The sequence below is a fragment of the Papaver somniferum genome, chromosome 11 (genome assembly GCF_003573695.1).
Source record: "Papaver somniferum cultivar HN1 chromosome 11, ASM357369v1, whole genome shotgun sequence".
Lineage (NCBI taxonomy): Eukaryota > Viridiplantae > Streptophyta > Magnoliopsida > Ranunculales > Papaveraceae > Papaver > Papaver somniferum.
Window position 1 is genome coordinate 117055362 of NC_039368.1, and position 23629 is coordinate 117078990.

General features: G+C 39.5%; 1 non-coding gene across 1 annotated transcript; it reads right to left on the reverse strand.

Moving 5' to 3' along the window:
* Positions 1 to 19537: 19537 nt before the first annotated feature.
* Positions 19538 to 19642, reverse strand: LOC113325570. Its single transcript, XR_003348049.1, has one exon. It is a non-coding gene; the product is annotated as a small nucleolar RNA R71 (small nucleolar RNA).
* Positions 19643 to 23629: the final 3987 nt, after the last annotated feature.

Here is a 23629-nt window from a genome sequence, read left to right on the forward strand (position 1 = left end):
CGTCAAAATCTAAACCAAAATGAGATAGACAACTTTCTAATGGATCTTCAGACAAAATGTTTGGTAATGACTTCTGAACTAAGGCTTCTATCATGTTCACCTCTTCAACACATGTGTCATCTAGCTCATGAGGTTGCTTACTGAAATTAAAAATGTTCATCTCCATAGTCATATTACCAAAAGATAAACTCATCATACCATTTCGACAGTTAATGATCGCATTAGACGTAACTAAAAATGGGCGACCTAAAATCACAGGTATCTGGTTCTCTGGGTCAGGGACAGGTTGCGTATCTAAGACCACGAAATCCACTGGATAAATAAACTTGTCTACCTCAATAAGAACATCCTCGATAACACCTCGAGGGATTTTAACAGACCTATCAGCTAACTGCAGTGTCATCTGAGTAGGTTTCATTTTACCAAGTCCTAGCTGTAAGTATACATGGAATGGCAGTAAGTTCACACTGGCTCCTAAGTCAAGTAAAACTTTTTCTACCCGGAATTTACCTATTGTGCAAGCAATGGTAGGAGAACCTGGGTCTTTGTACTTTGGAGTTGTGGTGTTCTGAATGATTGAACTTACGTGACTAGCTAAAAAGGCTTTCTTATGGACGCTAAGTTTTCGCTTTCGCGTACACATATCCTTAAGGAACTTGGCATAAGCAGGAATTTTCCTAATTGCATCTAATAAGGGAAGGTTTATGGTAACTTGCTTAAAAACCTCCACTATGTCATTAAAGTTCGATTCCTTCTTTGTTGGTACTAATAGCTGAGGAAATGGGGCTCTAGGCCTAAAATCAGACCTTTCAGGAACCGAATTCACATCATCAGAAACTTTATCAGTCTCTTCAGCTACTGGTCCTGAGAGGTGAGATCCTGAGGGGTGAACTACAGTATGTTCACTATCGGGCATGGTTACCTTATTGTCTACAACTCTACCACTACTAAGGGTTCTAACAGCATTCAATTGATTCGATGGTTTTGCACCTAATTCATGAACTCCTCTAGGGTTGGGTTGTGTTTGACTAGGAAACTTACCTTTTCTCTCAAAGAATCACTTATCAGACCAACCTGGGTTTTTAACTCGGAAATAGCCTGACTATTTTCTTGTCCTATCCTGTTACTAGCTTGTAGACTCTGTTCTACGGATAACTGAATTTTGCAGTTTGCTGAGTTAACAAGGCGAGAGATTCCTCTAAACTTAGGATTTTCTTATCTGACTGATTCTGAAACTGAGCTAGTCCTGAAGGATTCTTAGTATAGCCAAAACCTGGGGGAGCATTAGAATTACTAAACTGACCTTGACTTTGGCCCTTAGACCACGAAAGGTTCGGATGGTTTCTCCAACCAGGATTATAGGTTTCTGAATATGGGTCAATCTTTTGACGGTTATCAAATCTAGTGTTATTATAAAGAGCATTGGCTGCTCTTCAATATTCTGGCCTTCCCAAAAAGGCTCCACTCTACCACTAGTCTGGCCCACTTCTAAGGCTTCTAACCTTTTTGCTATAGCAGCAATTTTGGCATCTGATTCATAGCCTCCTTCTACCCTATTAACGTTTCCTCTACTTAAAAGAATTGTTTTCTGGGGTGCCCTACTATTTTCCCATTGCTGGGTTTTTTCGGCGATTTCATTAAAAAATTCCATCGCCGCATCAACAGTTTGGTTTTCAAATCCACCAGTGCATAGAGACTCAACCATGGTCGTTGTGGAATAATCTAAACCCTCATAAAGGATCTGAACTAGCCTAACCTTTTCTAAACCATGATGAGGACACTGGGATAATAAATCATTGAACCTTTCCAAATACCTATAAAGATTCTCCCCCTTGTTGTGAAAATGTGCATATTTGCGTCCTAATAGACGATGTTTTGTGCCTAGGGAAAAACTTAATGAAAAAGGCAGATGTAAGTTGTTCATATGTCTCACTTGACTCGGAGTCCAAACTATACAGCCACGACTTGGCCTTATCTTTCAGGGAAAATGGGAATAACCTAAGTTTCAAAGCATCATCATCTAAGCCTCTAATTCTTAGAGTACTACAAATTTCCTCAAAATCCCTAACATGGTAATAAGGGTTTTCATTTTCTTTCCCTAAAAAGATTGGGAGCATATGTAAGGTCCCAGGTTTCAGTTCATAGGGTGCCTCCGTTTCAGCTAATTTAATACACGAAGGACGAGTAGTCCTAGTTGGATTCAACAAAGCTTTCAAAGTTGCCATTTTTGGCGCTATCGGAGCAACAGGGATTCTCTCCTCAGTCAAAGGACGTTCAAAAACAGACTCTTCAAAAGTCGGACTTTCTACATTAAGGTAATCGAGACGCTTCGAACTACTAGGTTTCTCTTTAACAAATCTACCTAGTGCGTCTCTTTTACGTTCAGGCATACAATAGAATTTTCTAAATTGGAAGGGTAAGCAAACACAGATCAAGGCCGACTCAACCAAATCAAACCTATTGATTTCTAGCAAACAAAAAGCATAATGGCTCCACTTAGATTGTTTCTAGACCAGCTTCTAATCCTTCGAACGGTAATTCGTTACAATTTAAGCAAACCTTTCTGGAATCAATCCGAGTTAACGTAAGTTGAATAGAGGCGAGGGAAGCTCGGTGGAGCTTTGATACCCAAGGCCTCACCGGTATTACAAGGCGGCGCAGTCACGGATTCAACTTACAGAAACCGTCAAGAACTTTGAAGTATGCTTAAAAGAGTAACCAATATTTTTCGAATGACTAACCTGTTAAGCTCGTTACCCTATGAGTCTCGTTCTAATCAAAATTTTAGGCTTAGGTTCACGTAGGTTACGTGTTCCTAAAGCGGGCAAGAAGAGAACGGTGATGAAATCCGAAACCTTATCTTGTATGGCCAGGCCTTGCCCTTTACTAGAAAAATAAATGTACGTATTCAGTTCTCAACATATATGCATACGAAGGAGTCCAGTAACTCGCTGACAGGGGATTCACGAGTGTTTAGAATCTTACCTCCCTTTCCAGACGGGGGATGAATCGGTTGTAGTCGACTCGGGCCACTGACTCCGATGTCTAGTGTACGAACCCAAGGTGCAGAGACAATATCGTAATTGTCCTCCTTCTCTGCAAACAGTTTATATTTAAAGTACCCTTCCGTAGGGTAATAAAAAAAATAATGTCCCAAAGTCCAAAAGTCCAAAAGTCCAAAAAGTAAAGAAAAATTACAAAAATAATAAACCCTAATACAGTTTTTTTTTTAAAAGAAAATAAACAAACCCTAAACTAAAATTGTCTAAAATAAAATTGTCTTCTTTTCTGTTCTTTTTGCTTTAATCTTTAGCTCCAAGTCTTTATGAAATCACCAAACTCTTTGGCTCAATTTTTCTTTATGGTCCAGAACCTGTAGACACAAGATAAATACCCAAATACATAAAAAAGGAAAAAAATAATAATAAAAAAAATAATAAAAATAAAATAAAATAAATCTAAAACCCTAAAAACAAGTCCGCGTCGGCGGCGCCAAAAATTGATGTTATTTGTAGATAGTGGTAAAAAGAGTGTCGTTTCTCAGACTTGTGAAGGATTTTCTTTTAGACTTAAATTCAAAACTAAAATAGAAAACACAATAAAAATTATAGCAAACTCAAACAAAGATGATATCAATATTAAAAGAAACATTGAGGCTAAGATTCCACTATTTTCCAAGTTCAAAGTGATTAAACCAATACTTATATTTATGCAATTTTCTCGTTTAATTTGATTCTAAAGTATTGCAATAAGTAGATTTTCAAAAGTAATAATTGTAAATACCAAGTATGAAGCATCAAAAGTCTTAAAACTAAGCATACTCCATCAAAATAAATCACAAACACTCAAATAAAAATCATATTCAATAATAGTTCAAGGCAAATAAGCATATAATTATTGCAAATAAAAAGATAAAATAGAATATACCACTTTTTGTTGGGAAAATAGCTTCCTCTATCGCCTCAGCAATGGGGTTTAGCTCCTCATATTAATCACTTGCTTAAAATATTGGTTTATGGTTCAAAAGTTGATTAAAAGGAAGGAAGACAATAAAACAGACAGTTTGCAACGTTGTATTGGCGCTACAAAGAAGCTGTTACAAACGACGAACTGTTACAGAGACCTGCTGGTTACTGTAGCAGTGTTACAAATTGAGACGCCTAAGTGTTGAGATATTAAGACTGAAAAAATGAATGTTTTGAATGGTTTTTGTTCTTCAGCTTCTTCTTCTTCTCCTGTTGGTGTAACTCGCTTTGCAACTCGACTGATTCTTCTCTATTGGGTTCTAAACTTCTCTTAAGGTTGCGTACCCTCTTCTGTGACTCCCTAGCCTCATATATATACACGGAAGGTCCCGTATAAAGCAAGTGAAGTCCCAAAAATAACTATTTTCTTCAGCAGTAATACTCGGAATTTTCTTTTTTTTCCAAATCTTCTTTATGCGGTTTTTGAGTTATAAAACTTCCTAAAACTGAAAGATACAAATCCCAGAGAGTAAATCCTTCGTTCACAACACCAAACTTCCACAAATATAACCAATGAAACTTCGACGAATAACCAGTGCCCTGTTTTATCCAAACCGAAGATTGATGCCTATTTTTTCAAATCTGTGCCACCTACAATCTCAGTTCTGACTCATTATGTACATCCCAACTCATCTCCATGTAAGAAACCTCTCCAATACTTCACGGAATTTCAGAAAATCCGATAATATTTCCATCTCCTCTGTTCATCCCTAACTCCACATAACGCCCTATATTTTCGAATTTAGAAGACCTACCAACCCTGTTTAGTCGTAACAGGGTGGTACCAATCCATTCCAGCGTCAAACACCGAGAAAAACTCAACAGAATTTAATCCAGCTCTTCCCAGGAAAATTCGCAGCCTGTACACCAGATTCCCGCCAATCCTGAAATTTGAACGATAAAGAAGGATAGCTCCCTAACCAAAGTGGGGGTGCTGATAGCACCTGCCTTGGGGTGTCCTCTTAGTAATTTGGGTACCACTTATCCATAGTGAAAGTCCGAATAGCAAGTGTCCTCCGGGCGCTTTTACCACTTTTTCGAGCCAATTTTTTTCCAAAAATGTTTATTAGCCAAAAATACCTACAAATAAATAAAACACCATAATAAGTACAAAAATGAGCTCTAACAATATATAGAATCGAGAAAAATTGGATACAAAAATGTGTCTATCATGTAGTTGAACATCTCTAGAGGGATTGATTGGAGGAAATACTGGAACAGTTAATTGGAATTTTATTTTATAGCGTATGAACGATTGACGCAGATTAGGTTGAACAGTAAGTTCCTCTTTGGAAATTGATATATACGGCATTGAATCACAGATTCAGTGCTTATCTTTGGGTAACTCCACCTTTATATCATTATGCACGTAACGTATGGAAATTTATGAGACAGTGAACTCAAATTTGGGACGTTGGATGCAAGCGTAATAAAGGGATACATTCTGAGCCATGATTTGTCTCCTACACTTTCTTGCATTTTGTGAACAATGGGAGCAATCGATCGCTGTAAAAGGTCTAAGCAGAGTCGTCAGATGACCAAAAAGACATTTGTATGAACGATTGACGCAGATTAGGTTGAACGGTAAGTTCTTCTTTGACAATTGATATATACGGCATTGAATCGCAGATTCAGTGCTTATCTTTGGGTAACTCCACCTTTATGTCATTATGCACGTAACGTATGGAAATGTATGAGACAGCGAACTCAAATTTGGGACGTTGGATGAAGGCGTAATAAAGGGATACATTCTGAGCCATGATTTGTCTCCTACACTTTCTTGCATTTTGTGAACAATGGGAGCAATCGATCGCCGTAAAAGGTCTAAGCAGAGCCGTCAGATGACCAAAAAGACATTTGTTTTTGTAAGATAGATACAACATACCAAAAGAGAGAATCAATCGGGCATATGAGCTGAAAGATATGGCCTTCACCGTCAGGTCTACGACATCTGAAAAATTTATACGGGATTACAAATTACAAATGTGCACGCTTAGTTGGCTGACCTCTGCAACTCCAAATTGAGTGATTCTTTGCTCATGTGATAACTCAGTCTCTTAGCTTCAAAATTTGGGGTCAAGAATCGAATTCCGACGTCGTATGAGGTTCCTACAGCTTCTAGAGCATACAACATGCAAGCAGAAATTCTTAGACGGGATTCATAACCTCCACAGTCGATCGATGTCCACCAGGTCCTTCCGCTAAATCCTTCATCAAGGTACCTCCAACTTCGACCACCTAGGTCTTTACATCAATTTTTCTACATGGGTCCTCTATCTAGGTCTCACCAGAAGAAGGGAAAACGAAAGGGAGAGACTTAACAAAATACTGGGGACTGACGGTCCACTGGTCAAGACGATCGATTTCACAATCCAAAACCAATCAAGAAATCAAAACCAAAATAAAACCTCGCATCTCTCATAAGTCCAAGGTTCAAGATATCATGGAAAGAAAACTAAAGAAAGACAGCAAAATAAGATTTCTGCTTTTCTGCATCCTCCAAGACTTGCAAAGCAGCTTTCTCCGCCTCCAGCTTCTTGGTCAGCTCAGCAGCTTCATCCATCTTCTTCAACACGGCATCACTGGTGGTGAAATTAGTGTCACCTTCCACTGTTTTCCTGATAGCATCAATTTTTTGACGAAGCCACTTCATATTGAAGCCAAGTTCTTCAGCTTTCTTCAAGTTCTACTCCCAATCAAAGAGTACATCCCGGATGACAGTATTTATAGCTGTGATACAGGTATCATTTATAACATGCATGATAACTTCTACTTGCCTCGTCAAGAAATAGCTATGCTCCGGATCCTTGGTAACGACGATGTGCCCATACATCTTCCACAGTTTCTTGTACATAGCATCATATCCAATGGGAACGCTAAATCCACAAAAAAACCTGTGATATGGGAGTTCTCACCAAATGGAGGAGTAAAATAAGTCCCTGCATTGGGATACTCATGCACTATTATCCGGTTCTCAGTCGTTGGAACATCGTCAGGAATCATAGGAACAACTTTGGTTGGAGCAGCTTCTTCCATTCTCGATTAGGGTTCCACCATCTCACGCATAATTGGAGTTTCAGTCACCTCCAAGGAATCAAAAACAAGTGTTACATGACCTTGAGGTACAGGGATGGATATCTCATTATCAACGGCTCCATGGTTTCTCAAGTCATCATTGTTGGATCCATTATTCCTAACTTCAGCATTTGGCAGCTAATGTGAAGATTACATGGGATTAGAATGATTCAAGCGTGGAAACCCAACACAACCATAAAATCCAGCATGTAAGTGAACTAACATCATCTAAGTTCTTTACTATGCATCTAAAACATGAGCAAATAGTGTAGAAGCCATGAAACACGTTTTTCAGACAAGCTCATCTGAAGAGATTCTACACTGCCCTATATTAAACGATGAACTGGGAGAAATTGGTAAGGAATTTAAGGTTTGGTCATATACCATTCTCTTCATATGGATATTTTATACAGCATATCAAAATTTCATAGCAATCAGATGAACGAGATAACATATGTGGCCAAAACATCGGACAACATGCAACCTGGAAAAGTTCTGAAGGTCTCCTGGAAGTTCACTATTTCGCCTTTTTCAGGCCCTAAAAATGCTCAAAATTCAAAAATCTTCTCAAAAAAGCTTGTAAATTTCCTGGGCTTGAAGATACATATGCAGACCGCGAAAATACGACTTCGGACGAGGATTCTACAGCGTTTCTAGTAAAATCTAAAGTCTGAAATTTTCTGGTGACGTATTTCGGCAAAGTTATCCATAAATTTACATGGATTCTCATTCATTCATTCATTCACAAATCAACCATTTCGTACTTCTATGAAGAAATTACAGGAGATATACTTACTAAGGGAGTCTCTAAATCATTTGAAGGCTCGGAAATACCGGGATCTCCATTGGCAACGCCGTTATCTCCATTCGGTTCGGGAATTCTCCATATTCCCATGTCCCAAAGAAGAGCACGCTTCATCAACATGCTGCTTATCTACAATGAGTTCTTCCTGGATTCATCAACAACAATTATTATTATTTCATTCAAGGAGATGCGCACAAAAAAGATACTTACATCGACTTCTTCATCAGTGCTGGATTCCTGAATTTTTCCCGGGAACAAGTTGAAGACCGTCAATCGATGGAGAAAAAGTCTGAAAAGAAATAACAAATCTTGGTTTCGTGATCCTACTTGCACGGTCAAATTCATTACACAAGGAGCGCTAACAACTCACCAAAGAAATGGCTGGGGACTGCACGTCATTTGCTAACCTCTTGTAGTCCTTACTTATGGGTTCTCCGCTCCCGTAGACTTTCTTCCATTTCCGTGGAGTCTACATTGATCCGGGATTTCACTATACGATCATCCTGCAGTAAAGCTAATAAAATAACCAGAAGTATAACTCGGTATGAAGGATCTCTCACCATCACTCAGAGGTCCCAGGAGTACCATTTCTTAAAGTTTCATCCGCAGAGATGTCATCCCTGGAAACATCGTCTTTGAAAGTGTCATCATGGGAGCCAGTCATTCTTGCAAAGTGGTTGTGACAGATGCATAACATTCAGCGCATCATTCATACAAAGCGCAGGATTCAACAAAACAATGAATCATGGAATAGAGATGCTCACATCAGTGTCTGCAAAATGGTAATCCCCAACTCTTACCTATTTTACGATTTCACTAGACTTTAGTGATGACACGAAACTTCGAAAACTTGCTCACTCCTTCAAACCTGCGAAGACGAGCAAAACTTATCATTCTAGAGTCAACATTGACTTTTCACAAAACTATGAATATTTCACATAACCTTTCATGTGAATACTCGCTGATTTTCTACATGTGTGCATACACTATAAAATTACCAAACTCATACATAAATTATTTCATCACATATATAATTGTTTGCTTTCAGCAATTGCTCAAAAATAATAAATTGATTGTCATAAAACCGTGAACAACCCACGTAAATTTTACTGTGTGAACATCCACTGATTTTCCAAAATTGGACAAACGTCCATTCTATAATTGTGAAAACTCAGACATTATTTCACCATGTATGATTCTCTACTTTCAACAGTTGTTCAAAATCAAAACATTGATTTTACAGAAAATATTTTTAACGTGAAGCTCACATAAATTTGAAAATATATATTTTGCTCCCTTGTGCGAGTATCCGTATTTGAAACAAGAGCATATTTTCAAAAATATAAATTTTCATGAAAGCTCATAGACAAAATTTTATGTCATTAGACTCGGGTCTATTTTGTTTGTTTCTTAAACTAACGAACGAACGTCTGTTCCTAAAACAAGGATTTCCTTTTTTTGGCCGAGCCCATAAACACTAAACTGACCAATACTGGACTTGCAACAGACCAAATCAGCGATGCTTCATCTTCGTTCTCACGGAATCACACTCTATCATACCACCAGGGTCCTCACCCAAACATTTGCTGGTACATGACACCATTGGAGCAAATCGAGTATTCTGACGATACCTTTGTAGACCGAGTTCAACCACTGATCTCGTCGACTGAAAATCACCATTTAATGCTTACTGCGGAACATGACTGCTCCTCACTAAGCAGGAGACTTAATGTAGATGGTGGATTTTCAACAAAGGGAAAAACGTAAAATCATGAGGCATGTTTTTGACAAGTCTTTTAAGCATGCAACGATTCATATTTTACGAAACCATGATGAATATGTTTTTGAAAAGCCTCCACCAGCTGAGCGTTCGATCCCTGAAATTTCGTCGTGACCTCTATGTAGAATAAAGTATTTGGGCGGTTCTCCGTAAATTTAGAGCTTAACGCCTTCAGGACGTCGGTGATACTCACTGTTCCCTGACTGCAGGAGAGATACCCACCTCCACATAGAAGAATAGTTGAGCGGCGGATGTCTTCGGGATGTCGGTGACACTCATCGTTCCCTGATTATGTGGAGAGACTGTGCATAGATTCAGTCAGTTCTCCGTAGATTGAGAACACTAACGCCTTCAGGTCGTAAACAACATCGTGACTCCCTGATTATGCACCATTTAGAATAGATGTGACGCTTTAACTGGCTAATATCTTTTCTGCAATAGATTAATCCTGCCATGACATTAATTACTGAATTCCCAGAATAATCTATTATTTCTCCTATTCCATGGTCAAATCCACGGCCTGATCCCGTGGAATGGAAATAACAATTGTTCCTATTCCATGGTCAAATACACGGCCTGATCTCATAGAATGGCAATAAAACAACTGTGCTATCTCATTACTCAGATTTCATGATCGAATCCACTGATCTCATGAAATGGTAATAGATAATCTTAATTACTCCGATTCTATGGTCGAATCCACGATCCCATGGTAATGCTTGTTTTATTATTCAGATTTCATAGTCGAATCCACAGCTGATCCTGCGAGTTAATAATGAACAACTATTTATTTTTATTACTCAGTTTCATGGATTATTCTCCACTGAATTCATAGATTAGTAATAGATACTCAACAACCGGGCATCTGGATCATCACTGAGTAAGCCCCACAAAAATGGTGCGAGTGTACTCGACAATGATGCACGAACGAGTGTCCAAAAATATGAAATAATGAGGAATCCTTCGCAAAACAGGAGAAAACAATAAATATTAATAAAATAATAAGAGGTGCCTAAGGCCGGGACCTCCAGCAGTCCGGCTGGCCGTGCCCTAACCATGGTCGGTTCGTGCCTCTCGCATTATTTTACTTATTTTTTGTTATTTCGTGAACTCACGAAAACTCCTTGGTTTTAGCAACTTTCCTTATTTTTGCAAAACCCGTGAATTCTCCATAACTTCGTGGATTCACAAAATAATATTATAAAATAAGGAGAGGTGTGAGGGACGGGGAAACCCAGCCGGCCGGCCATGCCCGAGCCGTGGTCGGTCCCACACCTCACAATCCTTAGATTTCATAATTATTATTCCCTAATCTCACGAAACTCCTCCGTTTCAACAAAAACTCATGGATTCTCCATGACTTCAAGGATTCTCCATAACTTCAAGGATTCATGAAAAATAATAAAATAGGAAAAGGTGTGTGGGACCGGACAACCTAGCCGGCCGGCCATGCCCTAGCCATGTTCGGTCCCACACCTTGCAATCCATAATCTTGCATAATTATTATTTTCCTCAATTCATGAAACTCCTGGGTTTGAGCAAAATCCACGATTTCTCCATATTTTCTCAAGTATTGCTCAAATCACGAAAAACCAAAAGCCAACATAGTCACACGACTGGCTAGCCTCTCACGATAATTTTAAATATTAAAACACTTTTATTTTAATATTTTCAAAATATTGATGAATTGAGCATACATGCTCATTCCAACAAAAAACGAGAATTCTCAGTCAAGACGAAACTCTTCTGAAAATTCACGATATTGCTCGGACGCGCATCAGAAAATACTGAAACCCTCAGTATGGAAACACGGACACCACGGCAACACGTGCACGCCTTCATGACCGACCAGGTTCATTCCTAGGGCTTGCACAAGGCCGGTCCCACACGTTTTCATAATTCTGACCTAATTTGCTCAATTGCTCATACTGGGCCCGAACTCTCTCCAACCAACTGAGGGATTCTCCTAATGACCAACAACTGGTCCCGTGACCACCAAGAGCCGGTCCCATGCTCCTATTGTTAGGTCCTCATCTCTCACACCTAGGTTTTATCACCTCATGCTGAATCCAGCAATATTTCAATAAATAATGAATCCTGCATTTAATCATCGTTTTTTCACCAACTCTCAAATTGAGAACCCTGGTGCGTGCTCACTCGAGCACTGGGCACCCATGGACTCTCATCATTCCATGTGGTCGGTCCCTCCTCAGTCATGACCAATTTTCAGCAATTCACCAATTGATGAAGGATTGATAAAATTAGGGTTTCGAACAAACGCTCCACGAATCACCATTATGAGCAAGTTCAAACACAAAATAATGTTGATTCAGCAATCAACATCCAAATTAATAATATTCGGTAATTCACCAATATTTTTGATTAATATTTTATTGGGTCACGGCACCAGTAAATAATTCGTCGAATTGAGCAATACTTGCTCGAATATTGATCCAACCATCAATGTTCAGTAATTCATCAGTAGTTTGTCGAATTGAGCAACACTTGCTCAATTGCACGTCAAATTATCAATATTCAGTATTTTGTTGAATTGAGCAACACTTGCTCAGTTGCACGCCAAAATTATCAAATTCGTCGAATTGAGCAATACTTTCTCAATTGCTCGACAAACTCTCAATATTCAGCAATTCGTCGAGTTGAGCAATAATTGCTCAGTCGATCTAGTCATTAATTCATTAACATCTCAGAGAACTACATGTTCAATCCATGAATCACTGAGCATTCACCACTTATGCTCGATTCAACGAAACTAGACTCACGGTCTAAATCAGTCAACAACTGACTAACTAATACACGTCTGCCTTGCAGACTCCACGATCCGTGAAATATCAATCATGTCACAAATGAGGGGATATCACTTACGGTTTTGGTCTGTCGGTCTACGGCACGTGGATTTATCCACAACGAGAAATGTGCGTAAGTCGTGTAAACGGTTGAAGGAGTTAGCAAAGTAGTAGGTGCACGATCAGTCAAGTCTCCGCACGACATGGAACTGACTTTACCACGATCTCCCACTTTCCCACTCTTTCACTCAAGAAACCGTCACACTTACAGGGATCAGTGGTACATCATTCTTGCAATATAAATAAGTCTAAATCGAGGACATCAGGATATCATCAATCATCGATTATCATCGTTATCCGTCAACAACTCGATATAAACTTATTCACAGAACTCAACTTCAGCGGTTCAGCAATATTGCAGAAACTTTCAACACACCCATAATCCTTGATCATCACTGATCCCACACAACTCTCAGCTTCCCTCCTACAGATCAACCCATCTCCCTCTTTGTGACCGAATTGACTCTGGAACGGTCATTGTCTAGGTTTAGGCCGGAGTCATACAGATTGATTTCCCGAATCTAAGCACCCCCTTTGCAGCGGTGCATATGTGTGAGGTTCAGCAGTTCGCTCGGTTGAGGAGTCTCGACAGCACATTCGACTCTCCACTTTCCCAAAAACCAGCAAACCGTTTTTCCCCATCTACACAAGGATTTTCTTTTCTGGGCTCCGTCCTGTAAATGCTAAACCGACCAAAACTGGGCGCCTGATCGTTCAAATGAGCAGTGTTTCATCTCTCCATGATCATGGGATGAAACTCTATTATGCCATCAGGGTCCTTACCTGAGCATTTGCTCGTACATGACATCATTGGAGAAAATCAGGGATTCTGAAAATACCTTTGTACGAACGAGTTTAACTGCTTATCTCGTCAACTAGAAAATCACCATTTAATGCTTACTGCGGAATATGACTATCCCTCACTAAGCAGGGGACTTACTGTTGATGGTGGATTTTCTATAAAGGTCAAAATCGTAAAATCATGATACAACACGTTTCTGACCCGACTTCAGGAACGCATGTGATGATTCATGATTTACGATCCATGAACCGTTTCACAATCTCTGACTGAGTGAGCATTCCTCTCAGAGCCATGATAAATATGTTTCTAGAAAGGCCTCCCACTAGCTGAGCGTTGATGCTACGTATTTCATCGTGCCCTCTATGTAGAAGAACGATTGGGCGGTCCTCTAGACATAATTGTTTGTTAGAGGGCTTAAAACATTCAGGACGTCGGCGATACTCGTTGTTCCTCGACTACATAGAGAGACCCCCTTGTACATAGAAGAACGATTGGGCGGTTCTCTGTACATAATTGTTTGTCAGAGGGCTTAACGCCTTCAGGACGTCGGCGATACTCGATTTTCCCTGATTATGTAGAGAGACCGTGTATAGATTCAGGCGTCTTTCTAGACATAATTGTTTGCTGGAGGTCTAAAAGCCTTCAGGACATCGACGTTGCACGTTGTTTCCTGACTATGCACTCTTCAGAATGAGTATGATGCTTCAACTATATCCTATCTCTTCTTTAATAGATTAATTCTACCGTGACATTCACCGACAGAATTCATAGAAAATTATCTACTTTATCTCATTACTCCGTTCCATGGCTATCCCCGGCTGATTCCATGGATTAGTAATAGATAACCATTTTATCTCATTACTCTGTTCCCTGAATTCCCCGGCTGGATTCATGGATTAGTGATAGATACTCAATTCTTTTTTATTACTTCGTTTCATGAATCATTCTCCGCTGAATTTCATGAATTAGTAATAATTACTCAACAATCGGGCATCCGGACTATCACCGAGTAAGCCCCAAGAAAATGGTGCAAGTGTACTCAACGATGATGCACGAATGAGCATCCAAATGCACGAACGAGCATTTGAAAGTATAGACAAACGAGGAATCCTACACAAAATAGGAGAGATAAAATAATAATAAAAATATAAAAGAAGCGCCTAGGGACCGGGCCCACCGGCCTGCCGGTCATGCCGTCGTGGCCGGTCCCCCACGCTCTTCCTTTATTTTTTTTCTTATTTTGTTATTTTCATGAACTCATGAAGACTCCTTTATTCGAGCAATTTTCCTTGTTTGAGCAAAACTCACGGTTTCTCCATATTTTCACGGTTTCATGAAAAATAATAAAAATAGGAAAGGTGTCGTGGGACAGGGATACCTAGCAGCCCGGCCATGCCCTAGCCGTGGCCGGTCCCACACATTGCAATCCTTTGTTTTCATAATTATTATTTCCTTCATCTCATGAAACTCCTCCTTTTGAGCAAAAATCATGGTTTCTTCATATTTTCTCAAATATTGCTCAAACCATGAAAAATCCAAAGAGTCAAATTGTCACATGACCGACTAGGCTATTCACGAAAAACGTTGAAATATTATTATTTTAATAGACTCAAAGTTTTGATCAAACGAGCAAAGTTCTACTTGCTCATTCGAGCAAAATCAAGGATTTCAATCAAAGATCAAACTCTTCTGAAAATCCAAAATATTGCTCAAACTCTTCTGAAAATCCAAAATATTGCTCAAACGCATATCAGAAAATAACAAAACTCTCGAGACCGAGACACGGACATCGCGGTGACACGGGAAATCTTCCTTGACAGGCCAAGGCCGGCCCTAAGGCTTGCAAGCATCCGATCCCACACATCTTTACAATTCTGACCTAATTTGCTCAATTGGTCATATTGGGTCCAAACTCTTTCCAACCAACTTGGAATTTGCTCAATCGACCATCAGCTGGTCCCACACCACCAAGGGCCGGTTCTATTCTCCCTTGATAGGTGTTGTAAAACAACTAATTTTATATTTAGTATTTATGCTTTCTTTGTTATTATCTTTGTGAATTGCATCTCTTATGTTTAGTTTTGAGTTATTAGGTGCAATGGAGTCCTTTTGAGCAAAAGAGAAAGAAATCGTACATTTGGAACGTAAAAGGAAAAAAGGTCAATTCACGGCGAGTGATACTTGGAGACAGCTAAAGTGATGCAGCAAAAGAGGTGAAGAATATCCGTAAATTCCGTGCAACTGACAATTAAGCAAGAAAACAGAGTGGGAAATCAGTCCTCTAAAACTGATAAGCAAAATATCACTTTGTGGCCCTTATCAAGGAGTGCAGGGTGCCAATATCAATTTTATTCATTAAAGCCCTAAAACCTAGAGAATTCTCCTCATTATTGTGTTTGTCTGAAACTGAGAGACTTGAGGAAATAGAGGCGCAGTCGAGAGTAATTGAGAGATCCATGAAGTTTTGATCGGAGATGATGGAAGCGGTGGTGAATACTGGTTCGACTTAACTCTATATATTACACGAGAAGAGTGTGGTGGTGATTCTGAGCAATTACAGAGAGGAAGATGGTTTATTGTGAGAAGAACTGAGATGAATCTGTTGCTACTGGTAGGTCAAGGAAATGGAGGAATACTAAAACCAGTTGAGTTCACGATTAAGGGGCTGCCATATGGTTATCCTTTACTAGAGGAAACCGGGTATCATTAGATCAATCCCCATCAACCCTAAATCGAGAGTTCTCTTTCTCTCGGTCAATCATTTGTTCCTAAAACTGAGAAGATAAAGAAGCAGCAGCTGCCGCTGTTTTATCACCTGAAATTGAGAGTAATCTCGTTGCTGCTGCTGTTATTACAAGATCAAGAAAAAATGATAAATTATCGTCGATCTCAGAGAGTGGAAAGTGTTGTTCATCGATGACACAGAAGAAAATTCAGAGATTTAATCTGAGAGAAACACTGCAGAGAATGAATCAACAAGGGTTCACTTAAAATCGAGTTTTGTGAGTGATTTGAATCCCAAATGAAGAACTAGAATCTTGGTTTTGGTTAGAATTTGAGTTTGAGTCTTTTACAGAGAACATGTAATGGTGGATTGCTGTTGAAATTGAATTTAAGATTCCTGAAATTAGGCCTGAGCTGAAAGTGCTGATGGTCATGGGTATGTGTTGGATTCAAGTTACAGGGAGAGGATGCAATAGTGAGAGATGGGTGTTACTGCCATGGTCACAATGGCGTTGTTGCTGTAAAGAATGTGGAATGATGAAGCCACCAGATGCAGGGGAGGTATGAAGTGTAGCTGATGCATCTCGGTTCCGAGTCGATTGTGTTGTCACTACAATAGCAGATGAAGAAAGAGATACAGCTGATGAATTTGTGAGATAAGAATGAATCAGGGTTTGGTTTGGTCTGAGTTAATGTTGCAGAAATTGTAGCTAGACTGGAGGAATTAGATGGATGGGTATGCTACAGATTGATGTTGTTGCCAGTGAGAGTAGAAGCTGAAATGGAAGATGCAGGAAGTAATAGAATGAGATTGGAGATGGTAGTAGTTGAGAATATGCAGGTGATGGATTAAGTGAGATGCAGCTGCAGCTGTTGCAGGTACAGTTCTGGTGAAGATTAATGTTGTCTGCATGGGTACCATATACCTGAAGGTTTAGGAAGAGGAGGAGCTACTGCTGTTGTCTCAGATGGTGAAGCTATAATGATGGTGAGTAAATGGGGATTGGTCTGCAATGGGTACTGTGTGGGTGTGTTTTCAAGGGTGAAACAGTGCTTTGTATGGCTGTGAAAGATTGGGACTGCAAGCAAGTAGTTGTTGGATGGAACGGTTGTTAACCAGCAAGAAAGGAGAATGTGCTGGCTGCATCAGTGCAGTTCAAGGAGGAAAGGCTGAGCTGGTGGTTGCAACTGAGATGGCAAGAAGAAAGGAGTATCAGTTGTTGTGGTTCTGCTGAGTTACAAGCCATGATGTTGCAACTGGTGGCTTGAGCTGAGAAAAGTGAAATTCAGTGAAGATAGCAGGGAAGAGAAGTTGGTGTTGTTGAAGGTGGATATGCACATGAGTCTTGTGAATTATGAAAAGAATGGTTGTGTTCAAAGAAGTTGTGGATGGGTTTGGTCTTAACTTGTTGTTGTGCTTTGAGCTGGAAGATTACAAGATGATGTGATTTGTGGAGTTGCAGTGGTGTTGGTAGAAGCTATGGCCGTCCAAGATGGTGCAACACAAGGTTAAGGCCTATGCAATGGCCTTGGCCAACACTAACTCAGACAAGTCAGCCCAGTTAGCTACTTGACTAGCTGACTCGGTTCTGACTGAGGGGTCAGCTGATTTGAATCGGTCGTTGACCGTATTGATTAACTCCTAGACAAAGTTAACCCGTTGACCGGTGACCGGGCGGACTTTGCCGGTCACCTAAACATTTTTCCGGCCGATTTCCGGCGACCCTCCGACCAACTTCCATCCACTTTTCGGCGACTAATTTGGCAGAGTTTCTACATGTTTTTTTATCACTTTTTGGCCATGCGGATTTTCATCTAATGGACTTTGAAGACTAGACCTAATTTTGGAAAGCAAAGGGATATAAAAGGAATACTTCTACAACTTTTGGGATTTTTTTATTTTTATTATTCTTCTTGGAGCTTTGGAGAAAACTACTTCTAGGGTTTGCTTTGCTTTCATCTTCTTTATTATTTTATTGATCATGATAATGATGAACTCCATTATTATGAGTAACTAAATACACTTGTTGGTTATGGGATAAAAGTTGATTTCTCAATGCATGTTATTTGATTCTATGGATTAGTTTTGTCTCAACTTTATTGTTTATGATTCATGATTTATAGTGTTTTAAGATTTGATTGTTTGATTAGTTGAGTCCGGAATCAATTCGATTTGCTTTCATCTCTAGAGCTATATTAGGGTTTTCAATACGTAAAAGTTGTTTGTCCATGATTTTAAGTAGTATAATTGTGGTTAGTGCTTGTAGTGATATATCCTACTAGTCACATATGAATCATAACCTTGATTAAAACAAATTAGTGCTCTTACACGTTTGTTTGCTTTGATTAGTCTTATTCCATAAATCTTAAAGCTTTTAGGGAGTTAAACTTAATTGTGCTTTTACACTTTGGGTTGCTTTCTAGGAAGAATTCACATATGCATCTTTTAATGTGGTTGTGATGAAATTAGGGAATTAGAGGGATACTCTTGCGATCAAGGTATTCTAGGACTTTTAATAAATAAGAGATTAGATTATCAATTCTATTCAATGATGAAAAATACATGCTTGTGAATGATACTATCCCATGACTAATGTCTTCTCTTTATTGATTATTCCAATTATTTACTTTGCTTTACTTTATTTCTACTAAAAAAAATCACTCTTGGCTATCTTAGAAACCAAAAATTTGCAGAACAACAAAGGCCTCCCTGTGGATATGAACTCTTTCTTACCACTTTCTACATTATTGTAGTTGAGTAAGGAAGTGAAATTATATTTGTCGATTGACAACCGATCAAATTTAGGCGCCGCTGCCGGGGAGGCATCAGCTTGTTATTAAGTTTTTAGTTTCTTTTTCAGTATTTTTGCTTCCATATTTGGTTTTTGTTTCTTGTCTTGTTTCTTACTTGTTTGTGAGAATTGTTTTCAGGTACCTAATCCCTGGCTTCTAAATATTGGAACTATCTAAGGTGCGGAATAGCCACTCGAAGAGGCACAATACTCCAACCAAGTCAAGGTACAACGGAAGAACAAGAGCTAGCAGTGGAAGCAGAGTTACAACAAGAGGTACCGGTTGAACAAGAACCACCTTTTGAAGAATAAGAAGAAGCAATGGGTGATGCAAATCGTACACTCAAGGACTTGGCTTCTCACAAGTTGGATACACAACAAGGGTGTATTCAATCAAATTCTACTTTTGAGATCAAGCCGGGGTTGCTTAGAGAATTACCAAAGTTCCATGGCATGGTGAATGAAGACCCAAACAAGCATCTTATGGACTTCCACACCATTGTCACGGCCATGGTTCCAGCGGATGGTGCAATGTTGAAAGTTTTGGATTCTCTTTGATGGATAATGCTAAGGATTGGTTGTGTTATTTACCTCCCGGAAGTATCACAACATGGAATGGGTTGAAGAAACTCTTTATAGAGAGGTATTTTCCAGCATCCAAGGCTACTCAAATTTGCAAGGAGATTTGCGGGATGAAGCAAAATGTGGGAGAATCCTTATATGAATGTTGGGAACGATACAAGAGATTGATGGAAAGCTGTCCTCACCATCAATTCAGCGATGCAATGATCATCCAATACTTCTATGAAGGACTCAATTCAAGTGATAGGAATCTTCTTGACGCTGCGGGTGGTGGTGCACTAGTGAACAAAACGGTGGCACAAGCTAGAGAGTTGATTGAGAACATGGCAGCAAACTCCCAACAATTCTTGAGTCATGGTTCGGACGTGCTCTTAAGGAGAGTAAATGAAGTTAGATAGGTAGAGGAACTTCGTCAACAAATGGGTAACGTGACAGCAATGTTGCAACAAGTTGCAGCCGCGGTGATACCAAATTCTTCTCAAGGGTATGAAGACTCCAATGAACAAGCTAATGTGATCTTCCCAAATCAGCAAAGACGGTATGATCCCTACTCCAACACTTATAATCCGGGATGGAGAGACCACCCCAATTTTAGCTATGCCGACAAGCAAGGAGCGGTTCAACAACCTACTTTCAACCGTCCAAGTGGATTTCAACCACAACAACAACAATTTCAGCAACCACAACAATCAATGCAAGGTCAAGGTTCGGATATTGATGCAAAACTTCAAAAGATGATGCAAGGCATTGGTACCATGTTTCAAGAGAGCCAACAAGAGACTAAGAGCGCTATTAAGGAGTTGCAGACACAAATGGGATCCATAGGGATTGAGATAAACAAATTGAAAGCACAAAATAGTGGGAAACTCCCTTCTCAACCTATTAACCCAACAGAGGGTGTCAATGCAATTACGTTGAGAAGCGGTACACAACTTTTGCAACCCGAAGTTACTGATTCGGGCAAGGTGGAAACACCCAAGGAGCCGATGTTGGATGAAAAGAGGGATGAAATTCCCCAAACAACCGAGGTACGATTCCTAACTCTAAAACTCCTATTCCTACTTATGTTCCTCCTTTACCTTTCCCTCGCAGATTTGCAAAGTCCAAAATGGAGGAACTAGAAAAGGAGATTTTGGACGTGTTAAGGAAGATTCATGTGAACATACCCCTCATAGATGCTATAAAGCAAATGCCAAAGTATGCAAAGGTGTTAAAGGACTTGTGTACCAATAAGAAAAAGCTCCAAGGTAATGAAGTGCTAAGTGTGGGAGAGAATTCTTCGGCAATCTTACAACATAAACTCCCACTGAAATGCAAGGATCCGGGTAGATTTGACATTCCCGTCACTGTTGGTAACACTATATTGAACAAAGCAATGTTAGATTTAGGTGCATCCGTTAATGTTATGCCTGCGTCCATATATAATTCACTTGATCTTGGTCCTCTTAAAAAGTCTGGAATTGTTTTGCAATTAGCCGATCGCTCTAATGTTTACCCAATGGGTATTGTTGAGGATGTTCTTGTGCAGGTTAATCAACTTGTATTTCCAGCTGACTTTTGTGTGTTAGAGATGAATGAAGGTTCACCAGACTCATCTCTTCCATTGCTACTTGGGCGTCCCTTCATGAAAACGGCGAAAACCATTATTGATGTGGATAAGGGAACGCTAACTATGGAGTTTGATGGAGAAATAATACGTTTCAACATTTTTGAGATGATGAGATATCCTAGTGACATCCACTCTTGTTTCTCTATTGATGTTATGGATACATTAGCACAACAAGTGTTTTAATTGAATGGTGGCAATGCTTTGGAAACCGTTTTAACTACATCCATGGATAATGGTGTAGAGTGTGGTAATGAAGTCAAGGAAGCCCTTAGTGATCTTAGTTCACTACAAGGATGTCCGGAAACTCATAATATCTCTTTTATTTCTTTACCATGAAGTGATGAAAAACTTTTACCATCTATTGTTAAATCCCCAAAATTAGAATTGAAACCTCTTCCAAGTCACTTAAATTACTTGTACTTGGGTGACAAGGAAGAGTTACCTGTGATTGTTCCTAACGAGCTTAGTGAATTACATGAGCAACAACTTCTAAGGGTGCTAAGGAAGTACAAAACGTCCATTGGATGGACAATCGCTGATATCAAGGGTATACGCCATGCTGTTTGTATGCATAAGATTCGTTTGGAGGATGATGCAAAGCCTACAAGGGAAGTGCAACATCATTTGAACCCTCCCATGATGGAAGTTGTGAAAAAGGAGATACTCAAGCTTTTGGAAGTGGGTGTTATATACCCCATATCCGACAGCAAGTCCCGGTACAAGTGGTACCAAAGAAATCAGGTGTGACGGTGGCGGAGAATGATAAGAATGAACTTGTCCCAACTTGTGTGCAAACCGGTTGGAGGGTTTGTATTGATTATAGGAAATTGAATGCCACTACTAGAAAAGATCACTTTCCTTTACCTTTTATTGATCAAATGCTTGAACGTTTAGCTGGACACTCTTACTATTGTTTCCTTGATGGCTATTCAGGTTATAATCAAATTGTGATAGAACCGGAGGACCAAGAGAAAACCACTTTCACTTGTCCTTTCGGTACTTTTGCTTATAGAAGGATGCCTTTTGGCTTGTGCAATGCTCCAGCTACTTTTCAAAGGTGTATGGTGAGTATTTTTTCAGAATATGTTGAAAACATAATCGAAGTGTTCATTGACGATTTTAGTGTATTTGGTGATTCATTTGACCTTTGCTTGGACAACTTGTCTTTAATCCTTGAACGATGTGTTGAAACAAACCTTGTGCTAAATTGGGAGAAGTGCCATTTTATGGTAACTCATGGCATAGTTTTAGGCCATGTAATATCTTCTAAAGGCTTGGAAGTTGATAAATCTAAGATTGACCTTACTCGCGCTCTAACCCCTCCCACTACGGTGAGGGAGATACGTTCTTTTCTTGGACATGCAGTTTTTTATCGTAGGTTCATAAAGGACTTTTCCAAGATAGCATCACCACTTTGTAACTTATTGCAAAAGGATGTGGTTTTTAACTTTGATGAAAAGTGTATGGAGGCATTCAATCGCTTGAAAGAGCTTTTGATTTCAGCCCCTATCATTAAACCACCGGATTGGAGCAAGCCTTTTGAGCTCATGTGTGATGCAAGTGACTATGTGATTGGTGCGGTGCTTGGGCAGCGTGTGGGGAAGTTTCCTCATGCCATTTATTATGCTTCTAGAACGTTAAATGAGGCCCAACAAAACTACACAACCACTGAAAAAGAGTTATTATCCATTGTTTTTGCTTTAGAAAAGTTTCGCTCTTATCTAATTGGTACAAAAGTTGTTGTTTTCTGATCATGCAACACTTAGATACTTGCTTACAAAGAAAGAGGCGAAACCGAGGCTCATATGATGTATTTTGCTCTTGCAAGAGTTTGATCTTGAAATCAAAGACAAGAAAGGAATTGAGAACACCGTTGCGGATCATTTGAGCCGACTTTCTGTGGACAAGGAAGTTATCCCATTACGTGAAAGCTTCCCGGATGAGCAACTATTCTCAATTGCCCTTGGAGAACCATGGTATGCGGATATTGTTAATTACTTAGTTTCTAAACAAATCCCAAAGGACTTGTCTCGTGCTGAGAGGGACAAACTTAAAAGGTTAGGTAACCAATACATATGGGATGACCCTTATTTGTGGAAACAAGGTAGTGACCAAGTATTACGTAGGTGCATTCCCGAATCTGAATTTAATTCTATATTGTCTTTTAGTCACTCTTATGCTTACGGAGGACATTTTGGGAGTAAGAAAACCGCTCACAAGGTGCTTGAAAGCGGTTTCTATTGGCCAACCTTGTTTAAGGATGCACATAAATTTTGCACAACTTGTGATAGGTGCCAAAGAACATGCAATCTAGGTGCTTGAAATCAAATGCCACAAACTTTTATTCAATTTATTGAAGTTTTTGATGTATGGGGTATTGATTTTATGGGTCCTTTTGTCAACTCTCATGGGAATTTTTACATCTTACTTTCTGTTGATTATGTGTCGAAATGGGTGGAAGCTAAGGCCACCCCAACTAATGATTCTAAAGTGGTTTCAGATTTTGTGCAAGCAAATATTTTTGCAAGGTTTGGAATTCCAAGGGTCGTAATTAGCGATGGAGGTTCTCAC